We start from the raw sequence: 22,208 nt of genomic DNA on the forward strand, positions 1-22,208 counted from the left end.
TCCATGAAAATTGAAATAATAAATCTAATTGGTAAGGATTAACACTGATTTTTAAAATAAAAATATGAATTTGATCAAGAGGGACATCAAGGCTTTCAAATAAGTAGCAAACTGGACTTATAGTTATGCTGCATTGTCCTTTATATATCTAAAGTGTGGCTTGAAAGTTTTTCTTTCCCAAGCTTACTTCAAAGCTGCAATCCAAATAAAAAAGCAGAGCACAATTTAAGGAAAAAAAAAACTATATAAGTGATTGGTACTTTTATATCCATAAATACCTGAAGGAGAATGCTCTCATTGTTCATAATTCTTTTGATGCTGGAAATATTTTCTTGTTTCTGTGGTACATGTTTATCAGCGTCATAAGACTCCTTTTCCATTTTATAACTTTAACAAAAAATATCTTAAATAACTTTCAAAGTATTGTTCATGATTTCTGTATGCTCTGTATGAGGTAAATATGTGCATAGATATTTATAGATACTGGTATTTTTCCTCAGTGCATTATTTTCTGTTCATTTTATCATTTTATCTGCCCAGATATCCAACAATAAAATTTTCTCTGTTATTTTGTCATTCATGTCTACTAAAACTATTCCTATATAGGCACTTTTATACTAATAACTTTAAAATTAAGCTCAATATATTTGGTCATTTACTTGGATGTACAGTGGGCATTGCTAACAATGGCAAGGAGACTTGCAAATGATCTACAGTCTTTAATATGTAGTAAATAAAGTCAAGTGAGGGTGAATTTAAAACCAAGTATAGCAAAAAATGAATGATTACTATTGAATTAATGGTAGGTAGTTTTTAGGTAACTATAGAAATTTATGTTGGCATCATCATCCTACATGCAACTAATCTTTGTTCCTGTTCAGTCAGTCAGTCGTGTTTGATTCTTTGAGACCCCATGGACTGTAGCACGCCAGGCTTCCCTGTCCTTCAGCATCTCCTGGAGCATGCTCAAACTCAGGTCCATTGAGTCGGTGATTCCATCCAACCATCTCATCCTCTGTCGTCCCCTTCTCTTCCTGCCTTCAGTGTTTCCCAACATCAGGATATTTTCTAACGATTCGGCTCTTCACATCAGGTGGCCAAAGGAATGAAGCTTCAGCTTCATCATCAGTCCTTCCAATGAGTATTCAGGGTTGATTTCCTTTAGGATGGACTGGTTGGATTTCCTTGCAGTCCAAGGGACTCTCAAGTGTCTCCTCCAACACCACAGTTCAAAAGCATCAACTTTTCAGAGCTCAGTCCTCTTTATGGTCCATCTCTCACATCCATACATGACTACTGGAAAAACCATAGCCTTGACTATACAGCCCTTGGTTGGCAAAGTAATGCCTCTGCTTTTCAATATGCTGTCTAGGTTTGTCATAGCTTTTCTTCAAAGGAGCTTGGATCTATTCATTTCATGGCTGCAGTCAATGGCTGCATGGATTCTGGAGTCCAAGAAAATAAAGTCTTTCACTGTTTCCATTGCTTCCCCATCTATATGACATGAAGGGATCAGCTGCCACTAATCTACCAAGAAAAAAATTCATTTTCTAGCAACTTCTGTGACACATTAGATCAATGGCAAGTGTGAGAGAACAAGTGTGATAGAACTCTGTACTCTGTCCCCAAATCAACTTCCTAAGAAGTATATCTCCTCCTAATCTGTGTTCTAGTATATACCAAGTTAGCATAATAGTAATGAAATTTTCATAATGCAATCAAAAATGAAAAAAAAATATTATTTTTTTAAAAAGGACTTAGGACATATGCTATGCAGTGTCCTATCATGTAGTTTGTAGCAACTATTCTTCGAAAATAGCCTCCCAATGAAATATGAAACAGTATTTGATATTCATGAACTCATATAATCCCCTGCACCACTGAAACTGGACTGGTTATGTGTAACCAATAAAATGTAGTGAAATTTATGGGGACTGTCTCTGAGGATAGTCTAGTCTAGTGTTAGTTGCTCAGTCATGTCCAACTCTTTGCAACCCCAGGGACTATAGCCTGCCAGGCTTCTCCGTCCATGGGATTCTTGAGGCAGGAATACTGGAGTGGGTTGCCATTCCCTTCTCCAATCTCTGAGGACAGCTCACAGTAAACCTTGAATTTCTATCTTGGCTTTTCGGAACATACGTCCTTAGTTGAAGTCAACCACTATGTAAGAAACCCAGACTACCTTGACAACTCCACACAAAGATCATGTTAGCCATTTGAAAAATTCATGTGGAAAAAAATTAAGATACCCAGCCAATTTTCACCTCTTACAAACTTTTCATCAAAGATATTAGCCATATGAATGAAGAAACTATATGAAATGAGTCCAGTCTGACCTTCATGTGATTGCAGCCCCATTTAACATCTCACTGCAACCTCATGAGGCGCTTCAAACAACAATCACCCAACTGAACCAAATTAACACAAAAAAAAATGTGAAATACTGTAAGAAATTTTTACTTTAAGTCATTTTTTGTGGTAGTGTTTTATACAGCAATAAAAAACTAAAACATTAATTTTGACCTTAGAGCTGAATCTGTAAAAGCAGAGTTCATTCATTCCTTTCTTCATCATAGAATCTGAGGCTTTTCAAGCAGAGTACAGAGTATAATAAAACATAACTAAAATCTTAGAAAATTTTACAAAGGGCAAAGGAGAGATAAGAGGAACTGAAGAGAGTTAGAAGAGAGGACCATGATGGCATCCACAGGGAAAAGGAGTCAAGAGAAGGGAAGTCCTCAAGGGGTAATTTCCTAACAATGCAAGATATGCACACAAATGAATCAACTTCTAGAATCTAGAAAGAAGGCCAAGAAAGCTAAATGGGTGAGACTGCTCTGGAATTTCTCAGCTCCTGTTTGACTTTGTATGGGTTGCGAGAATGATGTGTGCTTAAAGCAAAGAACTATTGTAATTTTTGTTGAATCCCATGCTGTTCAAAAATAAAACTACTTTCTGTTAAGAAACTATAGAACTAACACCCAAAAAAGTATGTCCTTTTCATTATAGGGGACTAGAATGCAAAAGTAGGAAGTCAGGAGATACCTAGAGTAACAGGCAAATTGGGCTTTGGAGTACAGAATGAAGCAGGGCAAAGACTAACAGAGCTTTGCCAAGAGAACACACTGGTAATAGCAAACACCCTCTTCCAACAACAGAAGAGCAGACTCTACACATGGACATCATCAGATGGTCAATACCGAAATCAGATTGATTATATTCTTTGCAGCCAAAGATGGAGAAGCTCTATACAGCCAGCAAAAGAAGATCAGGAGCTGACTGTGGCTTAGATCATGAACTGATTATTGCCAAATTCAGACTTAAATTGAAGAAAGTAGGGAAAACCACTAGACCATTCAGGTATGACCTAAATCAAATCCCTTACAATTATTCAGTGGAAGTGAGAAATAAGAGTCAAGGGATTAGATCTGATAGAGTGCCTAAAGAACTATGGATGGAGGTTCGTGACATTGTACAGGAGGCAGGGATCAAGACCATCCCCATGGAAAAGAAATGCAAAAAGGCAAAATGGTTGCCTGAGGAGGTCTTACAAATAGCTGTGAAAAGAAGAGAAGCGAAAAGCAAAGGAGAAAAGGAAAGATATTCCCATTTGAATGCAGAGTTCCAAAGAATTGCAAGGAGAGAAAAGAAAGCCTTCCTCCATGATCAATGCAAAGAAATAGAGAAAAACCATAGAATGGGGAAGATTAGAGATCTCGTCAAGAAAATTAGAGATACAAAGGGAACTTTTCATGCAAAGATGGGCTCAATAAAGGACAGAAATGGTATGGACATAACAGAAGCTGAATATATTTAAAAGAGGTTGCAAGAATACACAGAAGAATGCTACAAAAAGGATCTTCATGACCCAGATAACCACAATGGTGTGATCACACCCCTAGAGCCAGATATCCTGAAATGCAGTCAAGAGGGCCTTAGGAAACATTACCACAAACAAAGCAACTGGAGGTGATGGAGTTTCAGTTGAGCTATTTCAAAGTATAAAAGATGAAGCTCTGAAAGGGTTACACTCAATATACCAGAAAATTTGGAAAGTTCAGCAAGGGCCACAGGACTGGAAAAGGTCAGTTTTCATTTTAGTCCCAAAGAAAGTCAATGCCAAAGAATGCTCAAACTACTGCACAATTGCACTCATCTCACATGCTAGTAAAGTAATGCTCAAAATTCTCCAAGCCAGGCTTCAACAGTACATGAACTGTGAACTTCCAGATGTTCAAATTGGTTTTAGAAAAGGCAGAGGAACCAGAGATCAAATTGCCAACATCCATTGGATCATTGAAAAAGCAAGAAAGTTCCAGAAAAATATCTACTTCTGGTTTATTGATTATGCCAAAGCCTTTGACTGTGAGGATCACAACATACTGGAAAATTCTGAAAGAGACGGGAATACCAGACCACCTGACCTGCCTCTTGAGAAATCTGTATACAGGTCAGGGGGCAACAGTTAGAAATGGACATGGAACAACAGACTGGTTCCAAATCAGAAAAGGAGAACATCAAGGATATATATTGTCGCCATTATTTAACTTCTATGTAGAGTACATCATGAGAAATTCTGGGCTGGATGAAGCACAAACTGGAATCAAGATTACCAGGAGAAATATCAATAACCTCAGATATGCAGATGATACCATCCTTACAGCAGAAAGCAAAGAAGAACTAAAGAGCCTCTTTATGAGAGTGAAAGTGGAGAGTGAAAAACCTGACTTAAAACTCAACATTGAGAAAACTAAGATCATGGCAGCTGGTCCCATCACTTCATGGCAAATAGATGGGGAAACTGTTGAAACAGTGAGAGACTATTTTGTGGGACTCCAAAAATCACTGCAGATGGTGACTGCAACCATGAAATTAAAAGACACTTGCTCCTTGAAAGAAAAGAAAAATTGACCAATCTAGACAGCATATTAAAAAGCAGAGGCACTACTTTGCCAACAAAGGTCCATCTTTTCAAAGCTATGGTTTTTCCAGTAGTCACGTATGCACATGACAGTTGTACCATAAAGAAAGCTCAGTGTTGAAGAATTGATGCTTTTGAACTGTGGTGTTTAAGAAGACTCATAAGAGTCCCTTGGACTGCGAAGAGATCCAGTCAGTACATCATAAAGGAAATCAGTCCTGAATGTTCACTGGAAGGACTGCCGCTGAAACTGAAACTCCAATACGTTGACCACCTGATGTGAATAACTGACTCATTGGAGAAGACCCTGATGCTGGGAAAGATTGAAGCCAGAAGGAGAAAGGGACGACAGAGGATGAGATTGTTGGATGGCATCACTGACTCAATGGACATGAGTTTGAGTAAATTCCAGGTGTTGGTGATGGAAAAGGAGGCCTGGCATGCTGCAGTCCATGGGATTGCAAAGAGTTGGACATGACTGAGTGATTGAACTAAACTAAACTGGAGGTACTATAGTGGCCCCTTTTTTCCTGGTATTAATAGCAGAGTAAAGCAGCTTAGGACAAATGTCAAGGAACATTTCTGCTATAAGGAATGCATCTCTTGTGTACATTTGCGCTCTCTCTAAACTCCTGGCAAAATAGCCCTACCATAAATACATGCTAATTTCTAAGAACTAAGAAAAAGATAAAATAGAACCATTTGCTATTTTAATTTAGCTTCATGTCTAGTATTCCATAAAGAAGGTGTTTTAAGGAGGAACTGAATTCCTTATATTGTAAGTCCTTTTGACTTTTAATGTTTTATTAGTATAGATTCACAAAAGTTAATGTGATGTTTTCATTGTTGTGATAATTTTTTTCACTTAAATTTGTAGCTAAATACAAAATTACTCTATAAGGCAAATGAATGTATTTTTTAAGATTAAAGTATTTTTTTCCAATAAGAAAAAAAAAAAAAAGCTTTTTTTCCCCAAAAACATTTAGATAATAGATCACAAACGATGCTTACTGGAAAAGTAAGTAATTTTTAAAACAAGTTTATTACATACAAAGCTGGTTTTAAATGAATAATATTTCAAAGCTCTATTATTGAAAAAAGTAAAAAAAAAAAAACTTTAAAGCCATGATTTGATTTCTGCTTCCCAATAAGGTGTTTACAGTGGCAGGTTAATATTCCTACTGCAAAAACTAGGAAAAAATACTAATAAACATTAAGAATTATAATTATTAAGAATGTGACAAATGTGGAGGCAAGGATGAATAAATGAATCAAAAATCTAAGCAAATAAATATGTTTTCTAAGGTGAGTTGATAAACTCCAGCTATTACTTCTGTAGGGAGCATAGGCCTATTCTACATGCTAACAATATATCAGACTTATATTTCAAGCTTCCCCAAGCAGAGTGACCCTTTTGGGAAAAAAAGAAATTATTAAAGCTTTCAGGGGTTGTTTACAGATGGTTTGGATGGCAAATTGGATAATTAAAGAAATTGGAACACATGATTAGATTTCAACAAGAGACATTTTCTTAATTCTGGTGCAATGAAGGAGGCTGAGAATCTAGGTAGAAATTTTCTAAAAGGCAGAGAATAGTCTTCCCAATTTTACTGGGCATAGGAAACAAACTTTCCCCAAGTACATTACCACTCTCTTCCTCAAGAAATTTACCAGATTTTGAAGCAAACAAAAGTAGAAGACTAGCAAAATAAGATAACATATCTAAAGGGCAGAATTTAAATCTTGGGAGGACCCAGGAGACAGAGACCCACAAAAGTCCCAGTAAGAAGCCCAGATAGGGCATAACCATAACAAGAGATAAACCAGAGGTAGGTAGAATCTCACAAACTGAAGCCTACTCTCAGCTCTGTGTTGGATTAAAGCTATCAGTAATTTAAGTTTTTAGCCTAACAAAGAAAATGGAGAATTCTTTCTGGTTAAAAACAAAATTATCTGGAATCAATATAGCTTTGTACACATACTACCTGGCATATAATTTAAAATGCTATAAATTCAAAGAGACAGAAAAATAATGCAGACAACTGAAAGAAAATGCAAATGAGATTCAGTTACTCAGATGATACAGATACTAGTTAGAAAGAAAGGAATCAAATAACTATAATTAATATTAAAGGAAAAAGTGTATAAATAATTGATGTTGTGGGTGGAAAGATGTGATTTCAACAGAAATTTTAGATACAAAAGTAAAGATCAAGATGCCATTCTAAAAGAAATTGAAAAAAGAATGGATATATATATATATATATATATATATATATGTATAACTGAATAACTTTGCTGTACCCCTGAAACTAACACAACCTTGTAAATAAGCTACACTCCAATATAGAAATTAAAAGAAGAAGATATCTCAGAACCAAAACTTATAATATCTGTAATTAGAAATACAATTTGTGGGTTTAATATCAGATTGAACAGCACACCACCATATTAATAGACTTAAACACAAGTAAATAGAAAATACCCAGGAGTAGAACAGAAAGAACAAATAATGGGGAGAAAAACCAGAACAGAGAGCAATAGCTAAGTAGGACATGCAATAACATTCATAAAATTGAAATCCTAGAAAGAAAGGAAAGAATGTGGCAGAATAAACAGTCAACAGAGAAAAAAGGCAGTAAAATTTCTGAAGCCAATGAAAGATACTGTCCAACAGACTCAGGAAGCTTAGTAAAATTCAAGAAACATAAACACAAAGATAATCATACTTAGGCAAATTATAGTAAAGCTTCTTTGAAAATTAAAGACAAAAAAATTAAAAGCCAGCAGAGTAAACACCAAAAACACAAATTGCTATCAAAATAATAAGCTGGAGGAAAGATTTCTTTTTTTTTTTTTTTTTGAATGAAATAATAGAAAGAAAAAAAGAAAAGAAAAGAAAAATCAACATATAAAAGGATTGGAAAAATACCTGGCAACCTAAAATTACTTACCTATTGAAAGTATTGATCAAGAAGCAATATAAGAGAGGATAAAGAGTCATTCCAGTACAGAAATATTAAAATTTATGTTTTTAACCCAATCACATCACTCCAAAATATATAAACCAAAACTAAGAGAGTTAGAAGGAGATATAGATTCTGATTTAAATTTCCATCTAAAGAAAATAGGAAAATAAGAGCAAAACAAACTTAAACATAGCAGCAAAGACATAATACTGAGGAGTAGAAAATTAAATAGGAAAAAAAGTAAAATAGAGACTATGTATAAATACACTAGCTAATTTTCCAAAATTAGTAAAAATGATAACCTAGTGTGAATGATCAAGAAAAAAAAAAAGGATAGCAAATATCCTTTATTTCAGGAATGAAAAAAATGAGTGCAATTACAGACTCTTCAGAAATCACAAAGATAAAAACATTATGAATCTCATTTTGCTAATAACTTTAGCAATTAAATGAAATAAATTCCTCAAATTATAACCTACAAAAGCTAATAGAAGAGAAATATGAATAAGCAAAAATTTATTAAAGAAATTAAATTCTTCATTACAAAATGTTCTCACAGAGAATACTACAGATGCAAATGACTTTTTTGGGAATTATTTCTAAATATTTAATGAAGAAAAAGCATCAATACAGAAAAATCTTTCTGAAAATAGGAAAAAAAAAGAATACTTCATATCACTTATTTAATGGGAGAAGCATAATCTTGATACCAAAATCTGACAGGGACGTTATAAGAAAGAAGAATTTTAAACCAATCTCTATCATTAAACAGATATAAAAATTCTTCACAAAATATTAAGAAATTGAATATAGTGACATATAAAATGCATAATGCATCCCAGTGTTTATCCTTGGTAGTCAAGGCTGATTTGGCATTTAATTATTAGGCAGTTCTACATATGTTCAAAAAATAGAAGGAAAATACATGAACATATCAACAGGAACCTTAAAAAGAGTTTGATAATTTCAATAGATCAAAAAAAAGAAGCATTTGAAAATTTCAATACCAGTTCATGATTATATTTTTTAAAACTTTAAATTTTTTAAATGGAATTTATTCTAATAATAACACCAATAAGGAATCAATAACAAATATATTCATGGAAGAATATTTAAAACTATCTCTGATGCAAATGGCTCATACATGTCTATATCAAAAAAATACAACCCAATTGAAAAATGGGCAAAAGATCTGATTCATATCAATGTATGACAAAACCCACTGAAATGTTGTGAAATAATTAGCCTCCAACTAATAAAATAATAAAAAAAATGGGCAAAAGATCGAAATAGACATTTCTCCAAAATAGACATAGAGATGACAAAAAAGCACCTGGAAAGAGGCTCAACATCACTAAATATTAGATAAGTGCAAATCAAAACCACATTGATGTATTACCTCACACCAGTCAGAATGGCCATTATCAGAAAGTTTACAATTATTAAAGGCTGGAGAAGATGTGGAGAATAGGGAATCCTCCTGCACTGTTGGTGGAATGTACATTGGTACAACCACTATGGAGAACAGTATGGAGATTCCTTAAAAATCTAAAAATATTGTTACTGTGTGATCCTGCATCCCAAAGCTGGGCATATATTTGGGGGAAACTCTAATTCAAAAATATACATGAATCCCAATGTTCATTGCAGCACTATTTACAATAGCCAAGACAAGGAAGCAACCTGAATGTCCATTGACCAACGAATGGATAAAGAATATATATATATATATTGAATATATATTCAATGAATATGAATATATAATATATATATATTATATATATATATATTCCACTCAATATGCAGTGGAATATTATTTAGCCATAAAAATAATGAAATAATACCATTTTCAGGAACATGAATGGACCTAGAGATTATCATACTACATATGTAGAATCTTTTTTTTTGGTGGGGGAGAAACCCCAATGGACTGAGGAGCCTGGCATGCTACAGTCCATGGGGTTGCATAAGAGTTGAACATGACCTAGTGACCAAATAGCAACAAGTGCCTTATATAGGTAGAATCCTATATTTGTTGTTTTGTGATTGGCTAATTTCACTTAGCAGTATGTCTCTAAGTTTCATCCAAGTTGTAGTATATTGCAGAATCTCCTTCCTTTTTAAGACTGAAAAATATTCCACTGTATGTGTATACCACAGTTTGTTTATCTATTCATTGGTGATGGACATTTGGACTTCTTCCCTTTTTAGCCATATTGAGTACTGCTGCTATGTACATGAGTGTAAACATATTCTTTTGAGATTTTGTTTTCATTTCTTTTGTGTATACCTAAATGTGATATTGCTGAATCACTTGCTAATTCTACTTTTAATTTTTTGAAGAAACTCCATAGTGTTTTCTATAGTTACTACACCATTTTGCCTTCCCAGCAACATTGCACAAGGTTGCTATTTCTCCACATCACCATCACCTTGTTGTCATTGTTGTTTTAGACTGCAGCTATCTTAACGAGTGTGGGGTGACATTTCATTTCAGTTTTTATTTGCATTTCCTGAATGATTAGTGAAGTTGATCGTATTTTCATGTGCTTATTGGCCTAGTGTATAGCTTCTTCAGAGAAATCTCTGTTCAAGTCCTTTGGCCATTTTTTAATTATTTAAGTTTTAATTGGGGAATGATTACTTTATAATACTGGTTTCTACCATGTTGGTTTCTGCCATACATCAACATGAATCAGCCATAGGCATATATATATCTTCTCTCTTTTAAGCCTCCTTCCACCTCCCTCCCTATTCAATCCCTCTAGGTTGTCGCAGAGCACAAGCTTTGGATTCCTATGTCATAGAGAATATTCCCACTGGCTACTTATTTTGCATATGATAATAAATACATTAAAAAAAAACTAAGATCATAACATCCAGTCCCATCACTTCATGGCAAATAGATGGGGAAAAAGTGGAAACAGTGACATATTTTATTTTCTTAGGCTCCAAAATCAATATAAATGGTGACTACAGCCAAGAAATTAAAAGATACTTGCTCCTTAGAAGAAAAGGTATGACAAACCTAGACAGTGTATTAAAAATCAGAGACATCACTTTGCTGACAAAATTCTGCATAAGTCGAAGCTATGGTTTTTCCAATAGTCATGGATGGATGTGAGAGTTGGACCATAAAGAAGACTGAGCACCAAAGAATTGATGGTTTTGGATTGTGGTGCTGAAGAAAACTCTTGAGAGTCCCTTGGGCAACAAGGAGATCAAACCAGTCAATCTTAAAGGAAATCAACCTTGAATATTCACTGGAAGGACTGATGCTGAAGCTGAAGCTGCAATACTTTGGAGCAAATTCTGGGGGATAGTGAAGAACAGGGAAGCCTGGAGTGCTTCAGTTCATGGGGTCGCAAAGAGTTGGACACACCTTAGCAACTGAACAACAACAACTCTCAAATTATCCCACCCTCTTCTTCCCCTGGGCTTCCAAGGTGGTGCTAGTGGTAAAGATCTTGTTTGACAATGCAGGAACCATAAGAGATGCGGGTTCGATTCCTGGGTTGAGAAGATCTCCTGGAGAAGGAAATGTCAACCCACACAAGTATTCTTGCCTGAAGAATTCATGGACAGAGGAAACTTGTGGGCTATGGTCCATGGGGTCACAAAGAATTGGACATGATTGAGCAACTAACACTTTCATTCCTTCCCCCACTGTGTCCAAAAGTCTTTTCTCTGTGTTTGTATCTCCATTGCTTCCTGTAGATAGGATCGTCAGTATCACCTTTCTAGATTCCATATATATGCGTTAATATATGATATTTGTCTTTCTCTTTCTGACTTACTTCACTTTGTATAATAAGCTCTTGGTCCAACCACCTGAGCAAAACCAACTCAGGTGCATTGCTTTTTATAGCTGAGTAATATTGAGTAATATTACACATACACATTGTGCTTGTGTACCACAACTTTATCCATTCATCTGTCAATGGACATCTAGGTTGTTTCCATATCCTAGCTATTGTAAATAGTGTTGTAATGAATATAAGTGGACAAGTGCCTTTTTTTATTACGGATTATGCCATTAGAGTATATGCCCAGTAGTGGGATTGCTGGATCATATGGTTGGTTTTTTTTTTTTTTTTGTAAATTAATTTATTTATTTTAACTGGAGGCGAATTACTTTACAATATTGTAGTGGTTTTTGCCATAAATTCACATGAATCAGCTGTGGGTGTACATGTGTCTCCCATCCTGAACCCCCTCTCACCTCCGTCCCCATCCCATCCCTCAGGGTTGTCCCATTGCACCGGCCCTGAGCGCCCTGTCTCAGGCATTGACCCTTGACTGGCGATCTATTTCACATATGGTAATATACAAGTTTCAATGCTATTCTCTCAAATCATCCCACCCTCGCCTTCTCCCACAGAGTCCAAAGTCTGTTCTTTATATCTCTGTCTCTTGCTGTCTGGCATCATTACCATCTTTCTAAATTCCATATATATGCATTATTATACTGTATTGGTGTTTTTCTTTATAACTTGTTTCACTCTGTATAATAAGCTCGTTTCATCCACCTCATTAGACCTGATTCAAATGTGTTCTATTTAATATGAGTAATATTCCGTTGTGGATATGTACCACAACTTTCTTATCATTCATCTGCCAATGGACATCTAAGTTGCTTCCATGTCTTAGCTACTGTAAGCAGTGCTGCGATGAACACTGGGGTGCACGTGTCACTTTCAATTCTGGTTTCCTCGATGTGTATGTCCAGCAGTGGGATTGCTCGTTCATATGGCAGTTCTATTTCCAGGTTTTTAAGGAATCTTCTACAAAGATTCTACGTTCTTTGTAGAATTCACCTGTGAAGCCATTTGGCCTGGGCTTTTGTTTGTTAGAAGAGTTTTTATTACAGTTTTGATTTCCATGCTTGTGATTGGACTGTATAATTTTCTATTTCTTCCTGGTTCAGTTTTCGGAGGTTATACTTTTGTACGAATTTGTACATTTCTTCCAAGTTGTCCATTTTATTGGCATACAGTTGGTGATAGTAGTCTCTTATGATCCCTTCTATATCTGGGTTGTCTGTTGTGATTTCTCCATTTTCATTTCTGATTCTGTTGATTTGATTCTTCTCCTTTTTTTCTTGATTAGTCTGGCTAACGATTTGTCTATTTTACTTATCTTTTCAAAGAACCAGCTTTGAGTTTTGTTGATTTTTGTTATAGACCTTTGTTTCTCTTTCATTTATTTCTGTCCTAATATTTATAATTTCTTTCCTTCTACTAACCCTGGGGTTCTTAATTTCTTCTTTTTCTAGTTGCTTTATGTGTAAAGTAAGGTTATTTATTTTATTTTTGTCTTGTTTCTTGAAGTAAGCTTGTATCGCTATGAACCTTCCGCTTAGCACTGCTTTTACTGTATCCCATAGGTTTGGGGTTGCTGTGTTTTCATTTTCATTCATTTATATTAATATTTTGATTTTTTAATTTCTTCTGTGATTTTTTGGTTATTCAGAAGCCTGTTGTTTAGCCTCCACATGTTTGTATTTTTAATATTTTTTTTTCCTGTAGTTGACATCTAATCTTACTGCACTGTGATCAAAAAAGATGCTTGAAATGATTTCAGATTTTTTTGAATTTACCGAGGCTAGACTTATGGCCTAGGATCTGATCTATCCTGAGAAGGTTCTGTGTGCACTTGAGATAAAGGTGAAATTCATTTTTTGGGGATGAAATATCCTATAAATATCAATTAGGTGTAACTGGTTCATTGCACCCTTTAAAGTTTATATTTCCTTGCTAATTTTCTGTTTAGTTGATCTATCTATAGGTGTAAGTGGCATATTAAAGTCTCCCACTATTATTGTGTTACTGTTACTTTCCCCTTTCACACTTGTTAGCATTTGCCTGACATATTGTGGTTCTCTTCTGTTGGGTGCATATATATTTATAATTGTTATATCTTCTTGGATTGATCTTTTGATCATTATGTAATGTCCTCCTTTGTCTCTTCTCAAGGCTTTTATTTCAAAATTTATTTTATCTGATATGAGTATTGCTATTCCTGCTTTATTTTGGTCTCCATTTGTGTGAAATATCTTTTTCCAGCCCTTCACTTTCAGTCTGTATGTCCCTTGGTTTGAGGTGGGTCTCTTGTAGACAGCATATATAGGGGTCTTGTTTTTGTATCCATTCAGTCAGTCTTTGTCTTTTGGTTGGGGCATTCAACCCATTTACATTTAAGGTAATTATTGATAAGTATGATCCCACTGCCATTTATTTTGTTGTTTTGAGTTTGAGTTTATACACCTTTTCTGTGTTTCCTGTCTAGAGAAGATCCTTTAGCATTTGTTGGAGAGCTGGTTTGGTGGTGCTGATTTCTCTCAACTTTTGCTTGTCTGTAAAATTTTTTATTTCTTCTTTGTATTTGAATGAGTTCTTTGCTGGTTATAGTAATCTGAGTTGTAGGTTTTTCTCTTTCATGACTTTAAGTATGTCCTGCCATTCCCTTCTGGCCTGAAGAGTTTCTAGTAAAAGATCAGCTATTATTATTATGGAAATCCCCTTGTGTGTTATTTGTTGCTTTCCCCTTGCTGCTTTTAATATTTGCTCTTTGTGTTTGATCTTTGTTAATTTGATTAATATGTGTCTTGGGGTGTTTTGCATTGGGTTTATCCTTTTTGGGACTCTCTGGGTCTCTTGGACTTGGCTGGCTATCTCCTTCCCCATTTTAGGGAATTTTAACTATTATCTCAAGTATTTTCTCTTGGCCTTTCTTTTTGTCTTCCTCTTCTGGGACTCCTATGATTCAAATGTTGGGGCGTTTCACATTGTCCCAGTTGCCTCTGAGATTGTCCTCATTTCTTTTAATTCTTTTTTCTTTTTTCCTCTCTGCTTCATTATTTCCACCATTCTCTCTTCCACCTCATTTATTCTATTGTCTGCCCCAGTTTTTTTTATTGTTGGTTCCTTCCTGATTGCTTTTGATCTCAGTTATTGCATTATTTATTATTGATTGATTCTTTTTTTTATTTTTTCTATGTCCTTGGTAAACTTTTCTTGCATCTTCTCAATCCTTGTCTCCAGACTATTTATCTGTAACTCCATTTTGTTTTCAAGATTTTGGATCATCTTTACTATCATTATTCTGAGTTCTTTTTCAGGTATACTCCCTATCTCCTCTTTTGTTTAATTTGTTGGGCATTTATCATATTCCTTTACCTGCTGAATATTTCTCTACCTTTTCATTCTGTTTAGATTGCTGTGTTTAGGGTGACCTTTTTCTCGGCTGGAAGTTTGTGGTTCCTCTTTATTGTGGAGGTTGCTCTCTGTGGGTGGAGTTGGACTATTGGCTTGTCAAGGTTTCCTGGTTAGGGAAGCTTGCATCAGTGTTCTGGTAGATGGAGTGCAATGAAGTGTCCAGCAGTGAGTTTTGAGGTGTCTATGGGTTTGGTGTGACTTTGGGCAGCCTGTATTTTAATGCTCAGGTCTATGCTCCTGTGTTTCTGGAGAATTACTGTGATATGTCTTGCTCTGGAACTTGTTGGCTCTTGGGCGGAGCTTGGTTTCAATGTAGGTATGGAGGCTTTTGCTTCAGCTCTTGTCAATTCATGTTCCCTGGAGTCAGAGGTTTTCTGGTGTTCTAATGTTTTGAATTTCAGCCCCCTGCCTCTGGCTTTCAGACTAATTCTTACAGTAGCCTCAAGACTTCTCCATCCATACAACACAGATGGTAAAACATCTAGGTTAATAGTGAAAAGATTCTCAGCCTTGAAGGACTACGAAAGAGGTTCACAGCATTACATGGAGAAGAGAAGAGGGAAAAGGGAGATAGAGGTGACTGGGAGGAAAAGAAGGGGAATCAAAAGGGCAGAGAGCATTCTAGCCATTAATCAATTCCCTAAGTGTTCTCCACAGCCTGAACACCCAGAGGGATTCACACAGTTAAGTAGAAGAGAGAAGGGCGGGGGAGGAGATAGAGGTGACCTAGGGAGAGAAAGGAGAGTCACAATTTGAGAGAGCAATCAAGCCAGTAATCACACCCCTAAGCAAAAATGGGTACTAAAGATTAGATTCTCAAATGTACAAAATTGATAACAAATATCAAAAAGCAGAGATTAAAAATCTAGATTAGAGGTTAGACTCTGAAACATGCAATATTAAAAATATAAAACAAAACCATCACAAAAATTATCATATATATATATATATATATATATATATATATATATATATATATATATGAAATTTGCTTTAAAAATAGGGTCTTTTATGCAAGGTAATAGTAGGTTATAAAAATGAAAATTAAAGGAGTAATAAAGAACTTAAAAATAAAAGAATTTTAAAATAATAATAGATAATATACATGCTGTTCTTTTGCAACATCCCACCCTCACCTTCTCCCACAGAGTTCAAAAGTCTGTTCTGTACTTCTGTGTCTCTTTTTCTGTTTTGCATATAGGGTTGTCGTTACCATCTTTCTAAATTCCATATATATGTGTTAGTATGCTGTAATGTTCTTTATCTTTCTGGCTTACTTCACTCTGTATAATGGGCTCCAGCCCAGGTGGGATGCATGAGACAAGTGCTCGAACCTGGTGCACTGGGAAGACCCAGAGGAATCGGGTGGAGAGGGAGGGGGGATCGGGATGGGGAATACGTGTAAATCTATTGCTGATTCATGTCAATGTATGACAAAACCCACTGAAAAAATAATTAATTTAAAAAAATAATAATAGTTAAAATGCATCTAGGAATTTCTCTGGAGCTGTTGAGGGCGGTGTTGGGTCAGTTCAGTTTCAGATTGTTCTTTCTTCCAGCTTGTATTTCTTCTCAAGGTCTATTGCCCTCTTCCAATGCTTAGTCAATGCTAACTACAGGGTTTTAATCCGTTGCACCTGTCACTTCCAGAGCGGTTCCCTCTTCTTCTTCTTTTGATTCCTTTTTTTGAAAATCTCTTCAGTTACTTATTTATGCACTGATACAAGGGGTCGAAAGTGGTCATTTATTTAGGCTTACTTGTTCAGTTGTGCTGTGGGGAGTAAGGAACACTGCAAAGAAAGATCACTGGTGTGTTTGGGGAATGCTAGCAGTGTCTGGACCACACTGGGTTTGCCCCCGCTCACAGTGCATGTGCTTTCCCTGTCTACACTGTTCAGGCTCCAGGTTGCTCTGTGGGGGTGCTGTCCAAAGCAGGCCCTGGGTTTTGGTCACTTCCCAGGTCTAAGCTGCTCAGGTTCAGGTTCTTGGGTACTCCACAAATGTGCAGACTCAGTTGGGCATGCGTTTTGTGCCCTTCCCAGGTCTCAGCAGCTCAGGCGACCACGTGCTTGATGGGTGCACTGTCCCAGGTCTTAAACACCTCCCCGGTCCCAGTTGCTTGGTTTTCTGGGTGCACAGTGAGAGCACCTTCTCAGGTGTGCCGTGTGTCTCCTCTGGGGAGCTGATCTCTGGCTGTGACCCTCCTGGCAGATGTCAAAAACTGTCCAGGATCCCAAGAAGACTTGGTTAGCAACTGGGAGCCTGCTCACAATTTAGTGGAGGATGCGGCCTCTAGGGCCGAGATTGCCCCTTGCCTTCAGGCTCTGGCTGTCGCCTGCCTGCCTCTATGCCTCCAGCAGGGGGGTGAACCAGCCCACAGCTGGCTAGCTCTCCTCTGGTATTCGCTTAATCCTTTGTTCTGTGAGCAGGCCAGGCTGCGCTTCAGGTTAGAACTTTTCATGGCAAAGTTCTCTCTCTCTCTCTTTTTTTTCTCTCTGGCTATCCCACAGTTTGGGTTGATATCTCACATTAACTCCCTCAGATTATTCTCAGAGCATTCAGGTCCGGTCCTTACCCTAAACATGCAACTTGCACCTCCCTGCTCAGCCCCCACTCGCTGGTGGCGGACGCGAGCCTCTGGGCTACTTTTCCACTGGGAGTTTTGGTTATGTGTATATTCTGTGTGTGTGTGTGTGTGTGTGTGTGTGTGTGTGTGTGTGTGTGTGTGTGTGTTTTCCTCCCAGTTATGTTGCCCTCTGAGATTCCAAAACTCCCCACAGACCTGCCGGTGAGAGGGTTTCCTGGTGTTTGGAAACTTCTCCTCCTTCAAAACTCCCTCCCCGGGGTGAGTCTCTGTCCCTAACACTTTTGTCTCTCTTTTTGTCTTTTATATTTGGTCCTTCCTCCTTCTGAAGAGAATGGCCAGACTTTCTGGGTGCCTGGTGTCCTCCACCAGGCTTCAGAAGTTGTTTTGTGGAAGTTGCTCAGGGTTCAAATGATCTTTTGATGAATTTGTAAGGGAGAAAGTGGTCTTCCTGTCCTATTCCTTTTCCATCTTAGGACCGCCTCTCCCATATGGTAGTTTTATTCCTAGGTTTTTAAGGACTATTCAAACTGTTCTCCATTGTGGGTGTATCAATTTGCAATGCCACCAACAATTCAAGAGCGTTCCCTTTTCTCCACACCCTCTCCAACATTTATTGTTTGTAGATTTTTTTATAATGACTATTCTGACCAGTGTGGGATGATACCTCATCATAGTTTTGCTTTGCATTTTTCTAATAATTAGTGACATGCGGGCTTAAAACTATTGAAAAAAAGAAAAAAAAAAAAAACTAAGATTCTGGCATCTGGCCCCATTACTTCATGGCAAATAGAAGGGGAAAATGTGGAAGTCATGATAGATTTCCTGTTCTTCAGCTCTGTAATCACTGCAGATGGTGACTTCAGCCATGAAATTAGATTACTTCTTCTTCTTTTTTTTTTTTTTTTTTTCATTTATTTTATTAGTTGGAGGCTAATTACCTCACAACATTGCAGTGGGTTTTGTCATACATTGACATGAATCAGCCATGGAGTTACATGTGTTCCCCATCCCAATCCCCCCTCCCACCTCCCTCTCCACCCGATTCCTCTGGGTCTTCCCAGTGCACCAGGCCCGAGCACTTGTCTCATGCATCCCACCTGGGCTGGTGATCTGTTTCCCTATAAGTAATATACATGCTGTTCTCTCAAAACATCCCACCCTCGCCTTCTCCCACAGAGATTACTTCTTTACAGAAAAGTGATGGCAAACCTAGACAGTGTGTTGAAAAACAGAGACATTACTGATGCTGCGAAAGATTGAGGGCAGAAGGAAAAGAGGGTGCCCAAGGATGAGATGGCTGAATGGTATCACTGATGCAATGGATATGAACTTGAGCAAACTCCTAGAGATGGTGAGGGACAGGGAGGCCTGACGTGCTGCCATCCATGGGGTTGCATAGTTGGATACGACTGGGCGACTGAACAACAACAATAATGATGCTAAACTCTTTTCATGTGTTTATTGGCCACCTGTATATCTTCTTTGGAGAAATGTCTGCTTAAGTCTTTTGCCCACTTTTTGATTGGGTTGTTTGTTTTTCTGGTATTCAGCTTCATGTGCTGCTTTTGTATTTTGGAGATTAGTTCTTTATCAGTTGTTTCATTTACTGTTATTTTCTCCCATTCTGAGGATTGTCTTTTCACCATATTTATAGTTTCCAAAGCTGTACAAAAGCTTTTAAGTTTAATTAGGTCCCACATGTTTATCCCCCCCCCCCCATTACTCTAGGAGGTGGGTAATAGAGGATCTTGCTGTGATTTATGTCATAGAGTTTTCTGTCTATGTTTTCCTCTTAGAGTTTTATAGTTTGGTCTTACATTTAGATCTTTAATCCATTTTGAGTTTATTTTTGTGTATGGTGTTAGAAACTGTTCTAATTTCATTACTTTACATATGGCTGCCCAGTTTTCCCAGCACCACTTATTGAAAGAGAGTGTCTTTTCTCCATTGGGTATTTTTGCTCTATTACCAAAGATTAGGTGTCCATAGGTACACGGATTTTAAAAATCTTATTTTAGAAAGATAGAAATGAACTTATTTACAGACCAGAAACAGATTCACAGACTTTGAAAGTGAACTTATGGTTACCAAAGGGGAAACATAGGTGGGGGTGGATAAATTAGGAGTTTGGGGTTAACATAAAAATACACTACTATATATAAAATAATCAGCAAGAACCTCCTGTACAGCACAGGAAACTCTACTAAATATTCTATAATAATCTATATGGGGAAAGAATATTAAAAAATGAATATATGTATAACTGGGTCACTATTGTACACTTGAAACTAACACAACTTTGCAAATCAACTGTACTCCAATATATAATAAACATAAATTTAAAAAGATGGGAAAAAATAAAAAATAAAACTTATCCTTGAGATCAGTGACATAATGTGAACACAGAGGAAGCAGAGACAGAAGTGTACATGTTTGGAAGAGAAGAGGGAAAACTTATAAAACTCAGATGTGTCTCCTTCCTTTGCTGTTTTCATGACCCCTTTCTTATACTCTCCTCGTCATATACCATACTTTTCCTTTGTCCATAATTCATCACTACTTTCTCCAGAGGGTCCTATATCCAAGTCTTATAAACTCAAATATGTTCAGGGGTACATGATATCATGAACCAGAAATAAATCTAAGCTGACTTTGTCTCAGTATCTAAAGAGATAATAGGTACTGAGGGAGAGTCTAAAGATAACAAATGTATTTTCTAAAGAGGGCAAGCTGTTTTTGAAGTAAAGTGAAGTGGCTCAGCCATATCCAACTCTTTGTGACCCCATGGACTGTAGACTACAGGGCTCCTCCGTCCATGGGATTTTCCAGGCAAGAGTACTGGAGTGGGTTGACATTTCCTTCTCCAGAGGATCTTCCTGACCCAGGGATCGAACTCAGGTCTCTCGCATTGTAAGCAGATGCTTTACCATCTGGGCCACAAGCTCTTTTTAGTTCCAGCCAATTTATTTTATATGAGAGAGAATTCAGGTCAGTTGATGATAGATTATTGTAGAAACTGGAAATCAGGATTTTTATTTGAAAAGTAAATAAAATATTTCTGATTTCCTAAACACTCAATTTAATAAATCTTTTGGACATAGTTGGTCCATTGGACCCCAGTTCGTGACCTCTGCTTTAGAAGATAGAATTGTGACAGCACTTAAACACAGTTGGAAAACTCAGAGTAGCTAAGGAAGCAGTAGCAAGTTTAAAATGCAGCAGGCACTAAGTTGCAGGAGATGCTTGTATATTTTGGAGATTAATCCTTTGTCATTTGTTTCATTTGTTATTACTTTCTCCCATTCTGAAGGTTGTCTTTTCATGTTATTTATAGTTTCCTAAGCTGTACAAAAGCTTTTTAAGTTTAAATAGGTCCCACTTGTTTATTTATTTATTTATTTTTAATTTCCATTATTCTAGGAATGGGTCATAGAGGATCTTTCTGTGATTTACTGCCACAGAGTGTCCTGCCTATATTTTCCTCCAAGAATTTTATAGTTTCTGGTCTTAAATTGAGGTCTTTAATACATTTTTAGTTTATCTTTGTTAATGGTATTAAGAACTATTCTAATTTCATTCTTTTACACATAGCTGTCCAGTTTTCCCAGCACCATTTTTTGAAGAGACTATATTTTCTCCATTGTATATTCTTGCCTCCTTTGTCAAAGATGAGGAACCCATAAGTGTGTGGGTTTATCTCTGGGCTTTCTGTCTTTTTCCATCATGCACCTCAATACCAGAAAAATAAACAACCCTGTCAAAAAAGTGGACAGAATACCTAAACAGACATTTCTCCGAAGAAGACATACAAATGACTAACAAACACATGAAAGGATGTTCAACATTGTTCATTATTAGAGAAATGTAAATAAAACTACAGTGAAATATCTCCTCACACTGGTCAGAATGACCATCAACAAATAATCAGCGAACAATAAATACTGGAGAGGGTGTGGAGGAAAGGGAACGCTGGACCTGCTAAGAAGCAATCTTCTTATTCATCTGGTAGTGCTACTGGAAACTTTGTAATCATGCTATCAGGATCTTCACCCAATGGGCTTTATTGGCTCCATAAAATTAATTTTAGTTGCTCAAACTGTCTGGTTATATCTGAGTCTATGCATGTTTCTCTCAAAGCCAACATTCCAGTCAAACTTTTGTTAATAAAATTAATCTTCCCAGTTGTGTCTTGCTACAAGAAGAGCAGATGCTTATTTAATTTATTCAAGTAACTATATTGCCACAAAAATAAAAGATATTGACTGGGACTTTCTCAATTCTGGGTAGATCACGTAAGGAGAAACAGTAACTGTTTCTTCTTTCTTCACAAAAGTAAACCTTACCAAATTGTTGATAGCTTTAGAGAAAAGACAAAAAAAGGTGTCCTAAAATGTGGAAAAGCAAAACAAGAGAACCAGCAATAAAACAAAAAAGTTACCAAAAAACGTTATTAATTATTCTCACCTGTTCATTCATTCAGTCCCATGTAACTAATCCATGTTGATCTTGATCTT

Source organism: Cervus canadensis, chromosome X (assembly GCF_019320065.1).
Source record: "Cervus canadensis isolate Bull #8, Minnesota chromosome X, ASM1932006v1, whole genome shotgun sequence".
Taxonomy (NCBI): Eukaryota; Metazoa; Chordata; class Mammalia; order Artiodactyla; family Cervidae; genus Cervus; species Cervus canadensis.